The following is a 4,718-nucleotide window of genomic DNA, read 5'->3' on the forward strand; positions in this document are numbered from 1 at the left end:
GGATGGCATCGGCCAGCTCCACCTGGTGACACCATACTGTGGCTCTCTGCAAATGTGCCCCATCCTTGCCCTGCTGGCATTACATTGGCCCCTGTGCCCAGGAAGCTGCTGCTGATGGCAGGTCTTGGCCAGCTCTGTCAGCTTTGCCAAGGCCACTTCAATGTCAAGTCCAACACCCACAGCTCTGACCTCTGGAAGGAGACTATACCCCAAGCCAAGTCTCCTTGTCAGGAATTCACTGACCCACACAAGAATATGCAGGGATGGAAACCTTATGGTGCTTTTACACAAGAAAACTCAGCAAGTTAAACCTGAAAGTAAACCAGCGAACAAAAATTCCGCAAGCATGCAGTGTAAGCAGGGACTAAGGAGCAAGCTCTCTGGCAGGCTCCCTACTACCTCCTGGGTGAGGGGAAAGGTCAGGGTTTGGGAAGACCTGGGCTCCCACTGGTTCTTCCACTGTTTTCTTTGGTCCCCTAAAGTAGATTGGCTCAACTTTCGAAGTCTCAGTTTCTTCACCTGTATAATAGTCTCTGCTGTTGCCTGCTTGCATGTGCGCTGTGAAAGTCAAGTGCGATAGTGTGTGCAAGGAAGCTTTGGAAACTACAAACACCATTAGGATCTGAAGAGCCGTCAGTCATCCCCACATCGGTCTTGACCCCTTGAGGTGCAGCCTTACCTCCCAGCTCTCCCTCTTATGTGTCCCATGCTGTAGCCAACCTGAATTTGTTGCTGTGCTTTGAACTTGGCCTGCCTTTTTGCATATCTGGCCTTTGCTTTTGCTGTGCCTACCTTCTAGAATGTTCTTCTTCCCTGTTTCCTGTAGTCAAATCCCATCCATTTTTCAGGGCTCAGCCTAAATTCTACTTCCTTTAAGGATCTTGCACGATCCTCCCAAAGAAAAGTCCAGTCTCTCTCCTCTGAGCACCTATGTCACTTCATCGTTAGCACAATGACCACTCCCTGGCTTACATGGTGGCTATCCCTGTGCAGAGCTCGGGTTCTCAGCTATTGCACATGCCTGAGAGCAGTGTCCCTCTTGCATGTCACCTGAGGGTTAGCATGAAGCTTGTGCACAGGAGATGCTGACACCATCATCTTGAGTTGCAATGAGTTGGAAAGGACCTCAAGAGGTAATCCGTGCGATTGGGGCCCGGAGGCAAAAGATGAGCGGCCAAGCTCCCGGGAGCAGGTCCATAAACATCTTCTGACAGAAAAGCCCAACTTCAAAGCCTAGCAGTTTTAGATTATATTTGCACTGGAGGCTTTTAAAATAACAAAACTTTAGATTTATGCCTTCGTGAACAGATGTGGAAGGGAAATCAATTCCTCGTAGGATTGGCTTATTTGTTTTTTATCGCAGTGCTAAATATTATGCACCAAGTGACAAATTAATACATAAATTGACGTAGGGACACATATACCCACTCCCTTTCACAAGAGAGGAGTAAGGAGCTGCCCAAGTTTCTTCTCATGGCTGGATATGGCAGATGTCTGCACATGATGTGTCTGTCAAGTCGGGATTTCCCTAAAAGATGCTGGAGGTGAAGATAGCTCTAATCAAGACAGCTCTGAAAAAGCCCAGACTTCTCCCCAGAAGAGGAGACATGCTCACACGCATTGTTTCAGGGGACGTGTAGTATTAAAGCTGGCACCTCCTTGCCCCGGCCCTGGAGCTTTTCTGGGGCTGTGAGAAGGATGACAGGAGAAAGGGCTGGGAGCACCCTGGTGCCTTCCAACCCTTGCCCTCCTCCAGGATGGGAGGAAGAGAAGGGAGAAAAATCCCAGACTGGCCTTGAGAGCGGTTCCCTCCAGGCTGGCAGGGGCTTGCCCTCCCCAAGTGACCACCTGCCACTGCTGTCGTGGCTGCTGGAGTGACTATAGTAAGCAAATGAAGCTTGAGTCTGACCTTCCTCCTGCAGGCGTCAGTCCCTGCCCTCAGAGGAGCTGGAGGGCAGAGCGGGCAGGTGAACCTGAGCGGCAAGGGCAGGACTCATCTGCTCATCCCCTGGGCCACCTGTCCCACAGCCCAGGGTTCCATGGTGGGGAGGAACCTGAGGGGAACTGGGCTCTGGGATCCACCAGGGGACACCAAAGCTGACTGCTGGCAGCCAGAGGTTGGCTTGGGCTCCTGGAGAAAGCCGACCAGGCAGAAAGAGCAAGTCTATTCTCTAAAATATTCCATAAACATGGAAAAAAACTAAAAGTGACTGCTTCTCCCAGGAGAGGGGATGACACATGAAAGACAAGGCTTCTGACGTGGTCTAGTGAAACGCCAAACGTTGGTTGAGAGAGAGAGAGAGAGAGAGAGAGAGAGAGAGAGAGAGAGAGAGAGAGAGAGAGAGGTTTTCTATTTGTCTGGCAACCTCTCATTCAGGTTCTTATCACGATGGACACTGGCTGTCCTTTGGGAGGACAATAGAAGAGAAACAATAGGAAGGGGAAGGGTTTGAATAATCAGGAAGGAATACATGGAAACCACAAATGACAGATGGGTGTCCTCATCCCCTCAGACACAGGTAGAAATCCCCAATGACATGTCTGCGGAGGCTGAGGTTCCAGTGACAGAAATACCCATGAATCTGTCATTTGGGACACTGGAAAGAACCGCCCCCACCTCTCCCCCCCCACACACCCATAACCCCATCTTGAAGATGCTATGAGGCAGCCAGGAAATTGGAGGCTCAAGCATCCAATATCTGCACCGGGTCAAATGAGGATTTTGCCCGGAAATAGAGAGGAGGGGCTTTAATTAAGCAGCCACAGCCTGAGTAAGAATGAGTCGATAGGCAGCTTCTGTTGGGAAACGCAGGGAGCCACCAGGGCACCACGTGTGAAGCAAAGAGGAATTTCACTGAGGACACCTGTTCAGTTAAAGCTGTTTATAAACAATTGTAACCCTGTCACTCTGCCACCTTCCTGAGGAGGGTGATTTTTGCAAGCCCTGGAGGATAAAAGCAAGGGTGAGCCCCTCCCTCCCTGGCCCCTTTAGTGGGGAATGGAACAGGTCAGGGCAAGCTGCTACACCAACAGCTTCTAAGGAACTGGTATTGATTTGGGGAAGACTGCGAGCATATTTCATTATTTGAGCATTACTCCAAAGTATTTACAGTCACCTCGGAAAGTTGTATGTCAATCAAGGGTTGAGTGTTCCAAGAATATGGTTCCTTTCCGCAGTCAAAGCCAGATGTTGGAAGAGAGAAGCAGTGGAGTTGACTAATTTTCTTCCATGTGCTCAAGGTACAAAAGATATTTTTGTTTCTAAGGCAAAACACACTTCTAGCCTTCAGGAATTTTTAGGGAACTTATGGCTGTGAGAAAAACAACAATTTAGATGCTTTTAGATTTCAGTTGTCTTTGCGTTTGGGGTCTTTTCAAGTCTCTCATTAGGCAGAGACCCCCACTTCCCCAGCCCCTGGGAAGGGACAGGAATCACACCTTCCTCAGGTCCCCCTCCCACCACTTCAGGCATTCCAGAAAACCCTCTTCACTGCGGGGATACGGAGTCTGTATGCAGATGTCAGAAACACTCGCTGAATTTAGGCTCCTCTGAGGAGACCATACAGAGGAAGCAAGGGAAAAAATGCTCATGATTTGTTTTCAGATCCAAGGAGGTGAAGAAAGAGGACGAGAGAGGACAAGGAGAAGAGTGGAGGAAGAAAGGCAGTGCGGTGGGTCGCTGCCCAGGTCTCCCCTCAGGTCTCAGACACTCCTTCCCCTGCTGCCAGGAGTGTTGGCAGCGATGGACACCCAGCTGCCTGGCCCCTCAGCCCCCTGACCCCATGTGGGGCCTTTTGCAGGGCCAGCTCTGCTCCACAGCTCCCTGGGGTTGGCTGAGGCCCCTGCTGTGGCTACACGGCAGCCCCACTTCTCCCTCTGCCCAACCCTGCCTCCTCCACTTCCCCACAGGCGTTGTTCCCAAGAACTCTTCCCAGGAAACCTGCACACAAATCTCCAGCTCAGAGCCTGTTTCCAGAGAACCTGACCTAAGACAGGGAGAGGGGTGGAATTTTTAGTGTTTTTAATAGGTGGACAATTTTTATCAAGTATAAAAAAAGCTCATATGCCATTGTCTATAGAGCCCTGGATAACGTTTGGTGGATTCATTATCTAGTCAATATTAGGCATGTTTTTGGATTGATGCTATACAGGCATACCTTGTTTTACTGCACTTTGCTTTATTGCGCTTTGATGATAGTGCATTTCTTACAAATTAAAGGTACTACTCTCTACCAACAAAAAGATTACGACTTGCTGAAGGTTCAGAAGATGGTTAGCATTTTAACAAGTAAATGTTTTTAATTAAATTGCACACTTTGTTTTCTAGACATAATGCTCTTGTACACTTAATAGACTACAGTAGTGTGGTATAGCGTAAATATAGCTTTTACATGCTATATTCAAGTGACTCGCTTTATTGCAGTGGTCTGGAACCAGGCGGCCGATATCCCTGAGGCGTGTCTGTATGTCACAACTATTCCTAGAGCTTTGTCACATCACATCTTTTTGTATCTAAAGCAGGACCATTTTTTAAAACCTTAAAAAAAATTGGAGATTCTAGGGCCGGCCGAGTGGCAAGTTGGTAAAGAACTGGCTTGGGACGCCAGAGGGCCCCGGTTTGGATCCCATATATGAGGGCCAGTGACACTGCCCTCTACAGCTAAGATGCTGAACAACAGCTCAACCTGGAGCTGGGCTGCCGTGAGTCACCTGCGATG

The sequence above is a fragment of the Hipposideros armiger genome, unplaced genomic scaffold (genome assembly GCF_001890085.2).
Source record: "Hipposideros armiger isolate ML-2016 unplaced genomic scaffold, ASM189008v1 scaffold_1270, whole genome shotgun sequence".
Classification (NCBI taxonomy): Eukaryota; Metazoa; Chordata; class Mammalia; order Chiroptera; family Hipposideridae; genus Hipposideros; species Hipposideros armiger.